This window comes from Triticum urartu, chromosome 1 (genome assembly GCF_003073215.2).
Source record: "Triticum urartu cultivar G1812 chromosome 1, Tu2.1, whole genome shotgun sequence".
In the NCBI taxonomy this organism is placed as follows: Eukaryota; Viridiplantae; Streptophyta; class Magnoliopsida; order Poales; family Poaceae; genus Triticum; species Triticum urartu.
The window spans coordinates 180,568,463-180,582,456 of NC_053022.1; the positions used below are offsets into that span (position 1 = coordinate 180,568,463).

The 13,994-nt window shown below is 44.7% G+C and overlaps 1 long non-coding RNA gene across 1 annotated transcript; it reads left to right on the forward strand.

Annotated features, from left to right (window-relative positions):
* Positions 1–9,636: 9,636 nt before the first annotated feature.
* On the forward strand, positions 9,637–11,712 carry LOC125553322. The gene is made up of 2 exons (XR_007304027.1): positions 9,637–10,143; positions 10,277–11,712. It is a non-coding gene; the product is annotated as an uncharacterized LOC125553322 (long non-coding RNA).
* The last annotated feature ends 2,282 nt before the right edge of the window (positions 11,713–13,994 follow it).

A 13,994-nucleotide genomic window follows, 5' to 3' on the forward strand; every position in this document is an offset into this window, starting at 1 on the left:
GGAGGCAATACAATTTTATTTTTATTCCTTGCTTTTTGCTCCTATTTAGTAATTAATAATTTATCTAGCCACTGGTTGGGTTTTTTTCTGTTTAATTAGTGTTTGTGCCAAGTAGAACCGTTGGGAAGACTTGGGGAAAGTCTTGTTGAACTTGCTGTAAAAAACAGAAACTTTAGCGCTCACGAGAACTGCTGTCATTTTTATTTTAAGAGTTATATTTAGTTAATTATTTTTGCAGATGATTAATAGATAAATTCCTCACGTCCAGAAATTTATTTTAGAATTTTTGGGGTTCCAGATCTTGCGATAGGTACAGATTACTACAGACTATTCTGTTTTTGTCAGATTCTGCTTTTCATGTGTTGTTTGCTTATTTTGATGAATCTATGGCTAGTAAAATAGTTTATAAACCATAGAGAAGTTGGAATAAAGTAGGTATAACACCAATATAAATAAATAATGAGTTCATTATGGTACCTTGAAGTGATCTTTTATTTTCTTTCGCTAACGGAGCTCACGAGATTTTCTACTTTAAGTTTTGTGTTGTGAAGTTTTCAAGTTTTGGGTAAAGATTTGATGGATTATGGAACAAGGAGTGGCAAGAGCCTAAGCTTGGGGATTCCCATGGCAGCCCCAAGATAATCTAAGGACACCTAAAAGCCAAAGCTTGGGGATGCCCTGGAAGGCATCCCCTCTTTCGTCTACGTCTATCGGTAACTTTACTTGTAGCTATATTTTTATTTACCACATGATATGTGTTTTGCTTGGAGCGTCTTTTATGATTTGAGTCTTTGCTTTTTAGTTTACTACAACCATCCTTTCTGTACACACCTTTTGAGAGAGCCATAAATGATTTGGAATTTTTTAGAATACTCTATGTGCTTCGCTTATATCTTTTGAGTTATATAATTTTGCTCTAGTACTTCACTTATATCTTTTAGAGCACGGTGGTGGATTTGTTTTATAGAAACTATTGATCTCTCATGCTTCACTTATATTATTTTGAGAGTCTTAAATAGCATGGTAATTTGCTTAAAATCCTAATATACTTGGTATGCAAGATTAATAATAAAACTTTCTTATGAGTGTGTTAAATACTATGATAAGATTGATACTTGATAATTGTTTTGAGATATAGAGATGGTGATATTAAAGTCATGCTAGTTGAGTAGTTGTGAATTTGAGAAATATTTGTGTTGGAGCTTGTGATTCCCGTAGCCTGCACGTATGGTGAACCGTTATGTGATGAAGTCAGAGCATGATTTATTTATTGATTGTCTTCCTTATGAGTGGCAGTCGGGGACGAGCGATGGTCTTTTCCTACCAATCTATCCCCCTAGGAGCATGCGCATAATACTTTGCTTTGATAACATGTAGTTTTTTGCAATAAGTATATGAGTTCTTTATGACTAATGTTGAGTCCATGGATTATACACACTCTCACCCTTCCACCTTTGCTAGCCTCTCTAATACCGCACACCTTTCGCCGGTATCATACACCCACCATATACCTTCCTCAAAACAGCCACCATACCTACCTATTATGGCATTTTCATAGCCATTCCAAGATATATTGCCATGCAACTTTCCACCATTCCGTTTATTATGACACACTCCATCATTGTCATATTGCTTAGCATGATCATGTAGTTGACATCGTATTTGTGGCAAAGCCACCATTCATAATTCTTTCATACATGTCACTCATGAGTCATTGCATATCTCGGTACACCGCCGGAGGCATTCACATAGAGTCATATTTTGTTCTAAGTATCAATTTGTAATTGTTGAGTTGTAAGAAAAATAAAAGTGTGATGATCATCATTATTAGAGCATTATCCCAGTGAGGAAAGGATGATGGAGACTATGATTCCCCCACAAGTCGGGATGGGACTCTGGATGAAAAATAAAAAAATAAAAAAAGAGGCCATAAAAAAAGAGAAAAGGCCCAAATAAAAAAATTGAGAGAAAAAGAGAGAAGGGACAATGTTACTATCCTTTTACCACACTTGTGCTTCAAAGTAGCACCATGATATGCATAGTAGAGAGTCTCTCATGTTATCACTTTCATATACTAGTGGGAATTTTCATTATAGAACTTGGCTTGTATATTGCAATGATGGGCTTCCTCAAATCACCCTAGGTCTTCATGATCAAGGAAGTTGGATGCACACCCACTTGGTTTCTTTTTGAGCTTTCATATACTTATAGCTCTAGTGCATCCGTTGCATGGAAATCCCTACTCACTCACATTGATATCTATTGATGGGCATCTCCATAGCCCATTGATACGCCTAGTTTATGTGAGACTATGTTCCCCTTTTTGTCTTCTCCACAACCACCGTTCTATTCCACCTATAGTGCTATGTCCATGGCTCACGCTCATGTATTGCGTGAAAATTGAATTTTTTTTGAGAATGTCAAAAGTATGAAACAATTGCTTGGCTTGTCATCGGGGTTGTGCATGATTTTAATATTTTGTGTGGTGAAGATAGAGCATAGCCAGACTATATGATTTTGTAGGGATAACTTTCTTTAGCCATGTTATTTTGAGAAGACATAATTGCTTTGTTAGTATGCTTGAAGTATTATTATTTTTATGTCAATATGAACTTTTGTCTTGAGTCTTTCGGATCTGAATATTCATACCACAATTAAGAAGAATTACATTAAAATTATGCCAAGTAGCACTCCGCATCAAAAATTCCGTTTTTATCATTTACCTACTCGAGGACGAGCAGGAATTAAGCTTGGGGATGCTTGATACGTCTCCAACGTATCTATAATTTTTGATTGCTCCATGCTATATTATCTACTGTTTTGGACATTATTGGACTTTATTATCCACTTTTATATTATCTTTGGGACTAACCTATTAACCGGAGGCCCAGACCAGAATTGTTGTTTTTTGCCTGTTTTAGGGTTTCGAAGAAAAGGAATATCAAACGGAGTCCAAACGGAATGAAACCTTCGGGAACGTGATTTTTAGGAAGATTATGATCCGGGAGAATTGGACCCTACGTCAAGAAAGAAAATAGGAGGGCACGAGGTAGGGGGGCGCGCCCACCCCCACCAGGCACGCCCTCCACCCTCGTGGGCCCCTTGTTGCTCCACCGACGTACTCCTTCCTTCTATATACCTACATACCCCAAGCGATCAGATACAGATCCAAAATCCTAATTCCACCGCCATAACTTTCTGTATCCACGAGATCCCACCTTGGGGCCTGTTCTGGAGCTCCGCCGGAGGGGGCATCGATCACGGAGGGATTCTACATCAACACCATAGCCTCTCCGATGAAGTGTCAGTAGTTTACCTCAGACCTACGGTCCATAGTTAGTAGCTAGATGGCTTCTTCTCTCTTTGTGGATCTCAATACAATGTTCTCCCCCTCTCTTGTGGAGATCTATTCGACGTAATCTTCTTTTTGCGTTGTGTTTGTTGAGACCGATGAATTGTGGGTTTATGATCAAGTCTATCTATGAATAATATTTGAATCTTCTATGAATTCTTTTATGTATGATTGGTTATCTTTGCAAGTCTCTTCAAATTATTAGTTTGGTTTGGCCTACTAGATTGATCTTTCTTGCAATGGGAGAAGTGCTTAGCTTTGGGTTCAATCTTGCGGTGTCCTTTCCCGATGACAGTAAGGGCAGCAAGGCACGTATTGCATTGTTGCCATCGAGAATAACAAGATGGGGTTTTCTTCATATTGCATGAGTCTATCCCTCTACATCATGTCATCTTGCTTAAGGCGTTACTCTGTTTTTAAGTTAATACTCTAGATGCATGCTGGATAGCGGTCGATGAGTGGAGTAATAGTAGTAGATGCAGGCAGGAGTCAGTCTACTTGTCTCAGATGTGATGCCTATATACATGATCATACCTAGATATTCTCATAACTATGCTCAATTCTGTCAATTGCTCAACAGTAATTTGTTCACCCACCGTAGAATACTTATGCTCTCGAGAGAAGCCACTAGTGAAACCTATGGCCCCCGGGTCTATCTTTATCATATTAATCTCCTACTACTTAGTTATTTCCTTTGCTATTTACTTTGCCTTTATTTTACTTTGCATCTTTATCATAAAAATACCAAAAATATTATCTTATCATATCTATCAGATCTCACTCTTGTAAGTGGCCCTATAGGGATTGACAACCCCTATTTGCGTTGGTTGCGAGGATTTATTTGTTTTGTGCAGGTGCGAGGGACTCGCGCGTAGCCTCCTACTGGATTGATACCTTGGTTCTCAAAAACTGAGGGAAATACTTACGCTACTTTGCTGCATCATCCCTTCCTCTTCGGGGAAAACCAACGCAGTGCTCAAGATCTAGCAATTTCCCATAAACCAGGCAAGGCTAATGTAATGGTTGATGCCTTGAGCCACAAGTCTTATTGCAACCACCTCCAGATTCACAAAGTTCAACCCTCGCTCATTGAAGAATTCAGAAAGCTGAACCTCCATATAGTTCCTCCTGGTGCACTCGCTCCCCCTCCTCCAGAGTGTCGTAAGATGAACCTCCATGTTGTTTCCCAGGGTTCTCTCAATACCCTGGTTGCTAAACCTGATCTCGTGGACAGCATCATGACGCTGCAGAAGTATGGCTCTCAAGCCCACAAGATTAAGCGCTGCCTCACTGAAGGAAGGCCCTCGTTCTTCACTATTGTTGATGATGGCATCTTGTACTTCAAGGGCCACCTAGTGGTGCCATGTTCAGAGGAAAACCAGGATATGACACATGAGGTAAAGAAAGAATCTCATGACACGCCTTTGTCTATTCATCCCGGTAGTACAAAGATGTACCAACACATCCGTCAGAGATTCTAGTGGTCTAATATGAAGCAAGACATTGCTCATTATGTTGTTGAGTGTGACGTTTGCCGTTGTATCAAAGCAGAGCATCAAAGGCCAGCCGGAACTCTACAACCTATCTCTATTCCTGAATGGAAATGGGACCTTGTTGAAATGGACTTTGTCACTGGATTTCCCAAATCGCAGAAAGGTAATGATGCTATTCTTGTCGTCATTGACCGGCTTCCTAAAGTTGCACATTTTCTGGCTGTCAAAGAAACGATCACTACTAGTCAGCTTGCAACTCTGTACATGTCCAGAATTGTTTCACTTCATGATATTCCCCTAGTTATCAGTTCAGACCATGGCAGCTTATTCACTTCAAGATTCTGGGAAAGTTTCCAAGAAGTTATGGGAACTCATCTGTCATTCAGTATTGCGTTTCATCCTCAGCCGCAAGGGCAAGTTGAGCGTGTCAACCAAGTTCTCGAAGACATGCTTCAAGCTTGTGTAATTTTCTTCGGCAAGAAATGGGAGGAATCTCTCCCGTATGCTGAGTTCTCCTATAACAATAGCTATCAAGCTAGTCTGAAGATGGCCCCCTTTGAAGTGTTATATGGACGAAAGTGCCGAACCCCTATGAACTAGTCAGAAACTGGGGAACGTCCACTCTTCGGTCCGGATATTATCCAACATGCCGAAGAACAAGTCCGCATTATTCACGAGAATCTCAAGGCTACTCAGTCACGTCAGAAGAGTCAGTATGACCGTCATCATAAAGACATGGTCTATCAACCTGGCGAAAAGGCTTATCTCCGAGTTACACCAATGAATGGTGCTCACCGCTTCGGGATAAAGGGCAAACTAGCTCCTCACTATATTGGTCCATTCACTCTTCTCGAAAGGTGAGGAAAAGTGGCATATCAACTGGAGCTTCCGTCAAACCTTTCTCAGGTTCACAATGTGTTCCACGTGTCACAACTCCGCCGCTGCTTCAAGGACCCAATCTGAGCAGTGGATCATGAAGTACTTGAGTTGCAACAGGCACTACTGCAGGATGCTGCTAACGCGACACTACGATCAGAGACCCTTCGAGAAACTGTGTGCGATGCCATAATCGCAAACGGTGCTGTATAAAAACCATGAGAAATGTGTAAAACGTTTGTGATGGCGGATGCATCAAACTCGGTTCAGGTTTTAGTTGCGTCTGCGATGAAGGGAATATGGTTCAGTTCAATGAACTGTTTGTGATGAGGAGGAACAAAAGAAATGGGCAACCAGATGGAGGCGTGTGCGATACACAGCATACGGTTCACTCGGATGAACTATTTGTAATTAAGAAACACAGAAGAAACGGTCAGCTAGATCAAAGGTGTGCGCGATATATGTCATGTGGTTCACTCGGATGAACTGTTTGCACTGAGACATGAGAACAGAAACGGTTCAACTTAACAAGATGTGTGTGATACACGGCAAACATGTATGCAATCAGAAATGTGTCTGAAGATCGATAAGAACACAGACGGTTGCTGCTAATAAGACGTGTGTGTTGTGCGATGGGATTGCATACAGAACAACAACATATATATATATATATATATATAAGGTGGGTCTATTATGATAACACCCCTTAAGACCTTATTCTGCTAACCGCACCTCCTTATTCTGCTAACAGTTCGGCACTGCAACAAAGCCCGAAGCGTACCGCACAAGCAATAAAAAGAAAACTACCCCACCTCCCTACTACTACCACCTACCACCACCGCACTATTCCCCTGGTCAAACGGGGCTCCCCCACCTCCCGACCTATCCACCACGCAGCGCCGCCCGCCCCCGGCCACCAACCACCCGCCGCCGCCCCCCGCCGGCCAACACCCTGAGTCGCCCGCTGCCAGCCACCACCCGCCGCAGCCCCCCGCCGGCCAACACCCTGAGTCGCCCGCTGCCAGCCACCACCCTGCGCAGCCCGCCCCGGTCACAATCATGCGCCGCCCCGCTTCGGCCACCACACGCCCTGCCTCGCCCACCACGACCCGGCATCGGATCCAGGCCACGGCAGGCCCCCGCGACGTTCCAGTGCCGGATCCAGGCGATAGCGAGCCCCCGCAACACTCTGCTGCGAGAGCCAGGCCTCGTCAGCCTCCCGCGCCGTCGCCCCACCTGCTTCCCCCCCTCCTTCCGCCGTGGCGCCATCGCCCGGATGCGCCTCCGCCGCACACCGCACCGGTGTGGGAGGTCACCAGCCGGGGGCAGCCCTGCATGGCAATCCAAGCTCGTGAGGATGGGCACGTGGCTGGATTGAATCGAGGCTGACCTCTGTTCCCCTCCTCCCTCAACTCCCCTTCTGGTCGCCCAACGAGCCGCCCCTCCACCCCTTGCAGTTCGCCGGCTCGTGTGTGCAGTCCATTGTGGGCAACGGCTGACCACCATCACCGGCGATGGAGTCCACACGCATGTGGTACACTTGCCGTGGTCAAAGTGTGCGGCTTGCAGTTTGGCACAAGAGGGTAGCGATCATGCGGCTTTGCCTATGCGTTCAACTCTACTCCTTACATGTAGTGCAGTTTTTTGTTCATTTGCAGCTTCAGTTTGTTTCAGTGAGCTCTGGTGCGATTTGAATCTCCTGCAGGGGAAGAGCAGTAGCAAGCGTGTGCTAATGTGGTTCAATCCGCCATGTATATATGACTTGATTGCAATTTAATTTATGGTTTTAGGTGTGTGCCTGCTAATTTCTTCAGTGAGCACTTGCTTCAAAATGATGCAAATTTCTTTAGGTGTGTGCCTGCTAATTTATGGTTTTGGTCGTCGCTTTTATCTACAGGTAGGTGCAGTAGAGCTCCTGGTAGATTAATTCAGAGTGGTTTTGGGTGTTATTGATGCAGTGCGGCGGGCCTGTTTGCCCAGTCCAGCACTCTTCTTGGGGATGTTCTTCTAGTGAACCTCTTTTTTCCTAAAAATTAATGCAGTACATTATCATCGACTATGCAGTTGAGACATGTTTGTAAAAAACATTATGAGGTTCACTAGCCTCGACCATTCGGTTTGGACATGTTTGTAAAAGTTAAGTTAAGTAAACTACAAAATTTTTGCAGCTCCCATCAATTCGTACAGTGGTTCACTTGCCCTTGTCTATGGGGTCCAGTCTTGTTCATAGATTTTTTAGGATAAAAAACAAAATAATAATGTAGCTTGTTTGCCCCGTTTGATGCAGTGTGGTTTTTCATCTGAAGCAGTACCGTCGGCCATCTAATGTTGTTGATCTCTTCAAAAATTAATTACCGTGATTTGGCTGGTGGAGAATGCAGATTTTGTATGTTATAAAATTCCTCTGTTGTCCACTTGGTAAAAACACAAAAAACAAAAATGATCTCAAAATGAAGCTCGCTTCTATATTAGATGTAGTTCACTCGCCCAGTCCTTGTGGTCCACTCGCTTGGTCAACGTGCTAAAAGAATTATAAGTACAAAAAAATACAATAAAAACTCATGAGGTTCACTTTTGATAGTGTTGCAGAATTTTGTAAAAATTGATGCAGTGCACTCACCTCGTCCCTGCAGTACCAACGCTCGACACGAAGTGCACTCCACCACGTTTGGAAAATTTTACGTCCCACAAAAAAAACCATGCAGTGCACTTGCCCATCTAATGACGTGCGGTATTCCGTCTGAAGCAGTGCGTTCTTCTTTCCCCGTCCGAGAAAAAATACGTCTAAACAAAAAGAAACCATGCAGTGCCCTTGACCATCTAATGAAGTGCGGTATTTCGTCTGAAGCAGTGCGTTCTTCTGTCCGATGCAGTAAATATGACGATTTTGGTCTCGCGAAGAACAGAGTGTCCGCTTTTCGGTAAAATCGAAACTGGTCTTAAACCGTAAGGTATTAGAGAGAGTGTTCTACATGAAAAAGTTGCGTCTCGTCGATATCTTTCCAACAGCGTATGATTTGAATTATTCTGACCAGCCGTTCGTAAAAATTTCGCGAAAAAACAGCCGCTGCCTCTCGAAGTCAGCCGCACGATTTTCAAAATTAACTAAAATCCGTAAGGAATCTCAAAACCATTTCAACATATGAAAGTTGCGCCTTGTCCGTAGCTTTCCAACGGCGTATCATATGTCTCGTTTCGACAAACGGTTAGAAAACTGGAGCAAAAACAGTACCGAAAATTTCAAAAAAATTGAAAAACAGAGTTCCGCGATTTAGTAAATTTGAAACTGCTCTTAAACCGTAATGAATTAGAGAAAGATTTATATATGAAAAAGATGCGCCTCGACGATATCTATCCAACGGCATATCATTTGCTTCATTCCAACAAGCGGTTTAGAAAAAAACACGAAAAAACGCTCGCTGCCACTCGTCACCCGCCGCACTATTTGCAAAACTGCTCTCAAAACCGTGTGGAATCTCGAAAAGTGTTCAACATGTCGAAGTTGCGCCTAATCCATAGCTTTTCAATGGTATATTACACGCCTCATTCCGATAAATGTTTAAAAAATTAGAGCGAAAACAGTACCGAAAAAATAACGCATGCAATTTTTTCCGACGAGAAGTTCACTAGTCTCTATTGCAGTGCTCGTCGTCAAAATGATGCAGTGCGCTTCTGTTGAGCGTGCAGTGCCGAAGTGGTGTGCAGAATAGTTATTCTGCTAATATTAGCAGAATAGACCGTCTGTATATATATATAGGGTGGGTCTATTCTAATAACACCCCTTAAAACCTTATTTTAATAACATTTTTCTCATTCTGATAACACCTGCAGTCACGCACCCGCGAGCAGAAACCCAATACAACTACCCACCCCCACCCGGCTCATCCCCCCCCCCCCCCCCACCTCCCCCACGACCCCCACCTCGCCCTCCCGCGGTCCAAATCCCCCGTCTCCCTACCGGAGAACCACCTCTGGACACCGTCGAGCCGGCCCGCCCCGCCCCTGTCCACCTTCTACCGGCGCTGCCACCGCCGCCATAGCACCATTCCAGCCCGCCACCGTCGTCCTAGCTCCATCCCAGGACGCCACCGCCCGGGCAACGTCCACCTTCTACCACCTAGCACGCTGCCGCGCCGCGCCGCCTTCTCCACCTTCTACAGGCACCGCCGCCGCGCCACCCCTGACACACATTGCTCGCCCCGCCCCCGCCACGCTTCGCATCGCCGGGCAGCCTCCCCAGCCACGGCAGCCCCTTCGCCTCGCCTTAGATTCGGTAGCCGCCGCCACCCCCTTCTCTTCTTCCTTCCTGACGGTTGGCTGCAAGAGGGCGAGGCTCCAGTCCAGCGGCAGATGCCTCGACCTCCGGGAGTGCTCTTCCCATGGCGCACCAACAGGCTGACTCCGCGGCAAGATCTGGCAGTGGTTGTCTCCTTGGTCCTCCTCCTTGTCCTCTCCGGTGGTGGTGGCGTGGCAGGGCTCTCCGGCAGCTAGCCCGGGTCGTTTTGCCATCTTTTCCCCCTGCTACTCATCCATCCCCCTCCTCTCTGTTTTGCAGGTCCGGCAGCTCATCCCACGTCGATGGAGGGTGGTAACCCCTCTTCCACCTACCTTCTGTCGTGCACTGTAGGCGGCAGCGCCGTGCAGTACGTTGCCCATGTGTGTGCAGTCCGCGAAGACGGGGTGCATGACGACTTGCACCTTCGCCTCCCTCCCCGGTCCCCATCCCGGATTTGCCGTCGGCCCCAACCTTGATAGCTTGATGCGCCGCATGAATTGGAGCTCCGGTGAGCACCTTGACAAATGCATCTTCCGACGAGTGCCCACGGCGAGCAATTATTGTCTTCATCCTTTCTTCTCTCTCTTGGTGCAATACATTGCAGCCCTCCGGTGCAGCTCTTTCGTGTGCACTGTGAAGATATATTGCAGCTCCCACGGCGAGCAATTATTTTTACTATTAAAGTTTTGCTTTATTCTGCCTCTGTGAAGATGTATTTTTCTCTCCTGGGCACTGCAGCACCTGAATGAGTGCACCGCATGAAGATGCTGGGCGAACTGCTCTCCTGGGTGTCCTCTAGAAGCAGCTGGTAGCCATGTCCCTTTGAATGAGGAGTAGTTGTTGCCATCACTGCCGTGCATCGTCTGCTGAGGTAGCTGCCGAGAAATAAAACCGGCTGCTCGACATGGAGGCAAGCCGCTGCTCGAGCCGTGTTGCCCTGCCCCAGTCAATGTGGTCCTCTCCTCATCTGCTGCAGGAACAACACCGACAGCAACGTAGCCGTGCAACTCGCTGGTTCATGGTGTGGCCAGGCCTGCGTCCAAGTGGTGCAGTCCAGCGTCCGCAGAACATGCAGCTCACTAGCTCATTGCACGCGGTTCCGACGGCATGGGGAAGAAGTACAAGGCCACGCCCATGTCCAAGTGGTGCAACTCGGTGCTCTTGTCTGTGCAGTTTGCAGGTGTATTCTGGGACGACAGCATCAAAAGCTCAGTCTCGGGTGAGCTCCTTGGACATCTTCCTATTTTGTTTCTTGCCAAAGTTACCATCTTTTAGTTTTTCATATTTGATGCTCACATACTCTATTAACGCCATCATCCAGAATTTTTGTGCCTATGTTTTCTACAGCTAGACTAGAAACAAATGAAGTGATTGCATCTTGCTATCGGAGAATAGGTAATAATACAAGGAGTTCTTCACACCGGGTAGTGTTGTCACCTGAGAAGGGGAAGGGAGTTCAGACAAAACATGAACACGGTGGTTAACCTTTGCGATGCACTTTGCAAAACAAAGGAGTTCACTTTGTAAAAAAATATATAGAGGAGTGTATTTTTTATTATTTTTGGAGGATTTTGTTTTTTGGCAAATTTGTAAGGACATGGTGTATAATTTGTTAAAATCGATGTAGCTCATTAAGAAAACTTTTGCGGTGCACTTTGCAAAACAAAGGAGTTCACTTTGTAAAATAAATGAATAGAGGAGTTCACTTTTTATTATTTTTGGAGGAATTGTACACCATTTAGAACAAAAATGCATTTAAAACATGCAAATGCAGTGCGCTTTGGTCTTGTAAAAAAGTCCACTACGAAGAAAAATGCATTTAAAACATGCAAATGCAGTGCGCTTTGGTCTTGCAAAAAAGTCCACTATGAAGAACTTTTTGGTACACTTCATTTAAAACAAAAATGAATTTTTTTAAAAATGCCAATGCGCTGCACTTTGGTCTAAAAATGCATTTTAAAAAACATGCAAATGCGGTCCACTTTGATCTTGAAAGAAGTTCAATATGAAGGACTTTTTAGTACACTACATTTGAAACAAAAATGCATTTAAAAAATGTAGTGCGCTTGACAGTCTGATGCAGTGCGGTTTTCAGTCTAAAACAATGCAGTTTTCTTCCTCGTCTTCAAAAATTTAGGTCCCACAAAAAAGAAACCATGCAGTTCTCTTACCCGTATGATGCAGTGCGGTTTTTCAATCGATGGAGTGCAGTTTTCAGTCGGATGAAATACCTACGTCGATTTGGGTGTCGCGAAACACAGTGTCCGTATTTTGGTAAATTCGAAATTCCTCTTAAACCGTAAAGAATTAGAGAGAGTGTTCTACATGAAAAAGTTGCGCCTCGTCGATATCTTTCCAACGGCGTATCGTTTACATCATTCCGACCAGCGGTTTGTAAAAATTTCACGAAAAAAACCGCTGACATTCGTCGTCCGCCGCACGATTTTCCAAATTAACTTAAAACCGTAAGGAATCTCAAAAACATTTCTACATATGAAAGTTGCGCGTTGTCCATAGATTTCCAACGACATATTACATGCCTCGTTTCGACAAACGGTTCAAAAAATAGAGCGAAAACAGTACCGAAAATTACAAAAATTTCAAGAAAACCAGAATTCCACGATTTAGTAAATTTAAAACTTCTCTTAAACCGTAACGAATTGGAGAAAACAATAGTTATGAAAAAGATGTTCCTCGACGATATCTATCCAATGGTGTATCATTTGCTTTATTCCGATGAGTGGTTTAGAAAAAATCATGAAAATACACTCGTTGCCACTCATCATCTGCCGCACCGTTTTTGAAACTGCTCTTAAACCGCGAGGAATCTCAAAAAGTGTTCAACATGGCGAAGTTGCGCCTAATCCATAGCTTTCCAACGGTATATCATACGCCTCGTTCCAATAAACGGTTAAAAAACTAGAGCAAAAACAGTACCGAAAAAACACTGCGTACAGTTTTTTACGACACGAAGTTCATTAGTCTGTATAATGCAGTGCTCTTGCTAAAGAAAGTGCAGTGCCCTCGCCTTGAGCGTGCAGTGCAGAAGTGTTATCAGAATAATTATTCTGATAATATTATCAGAATAGACTGGCTTGCATAACCAAATTAAACATCCACTTACATAGGTGGCTACTACAACCATGGTATTTGCACACACTAAAGTAAACTGTTACATGCATAATTACATAGGTGGCTACTACACACATGACATTTCCACACACACCAATAAAGTAAACTATATATTACATACATGATTAACTAGCATAAACGATCATCTGATCATCATCTACTTCTTGTGATGCTTGCTCTTCTTGTGGCTCGATCCAGGCTCATCGATTTGGGTAATGAGGCACTTCCGCATGTCAACGATCCACCTGTGCATCTCGTAGCATGTGTACAAGCTCTTGGCCGCGAACTTGGGGTGAGGTTCATCCAGTTGCCGCATCCAGGCCTGGTGCTAGGATACGGGACTTGTTCTCTGGGCATCTTGCTTCATCTTTTCGTAGTAGGGGTCGATGATGGCCGAGGCGAGTTCGACGAGGGAGTCCTCCCTCGTGCTACCCAGACCCTTTAGTGGTCACTAATTTCGACAAGGTTCTTGCAGGCCAAGCCCGTAACACTGAGTGCTTTTACATCGTCTTTGGTATCCACCGTGGCAAACTTGTAGTCGGTGCTGTTGACAAACCTGTTGAAACAGTCGTAAGGCTCTGTGGCCATGCAATAGTGGTAGATGAGGACATGATGGTGCACGCACAACTGGGCGACGGCAACCTTCTGATCTATGCCGGGACGATCGGTGGTGTACTGGAGGTCGAGGCCAACCACCTTGTACTTGTCTCTAGCAAGCAGCTGATCAACGATGTTGATGTAGTCGTCCACCACGGCCGGGTCGATGGTGTACACCACCGAGAGATCCGTCTCCCTCGCGTGGGTCTCCACTCTATGCTCGCCGATCTCCATTGGGGCGCCACTGGACATCCCCTCTCTATGTGTC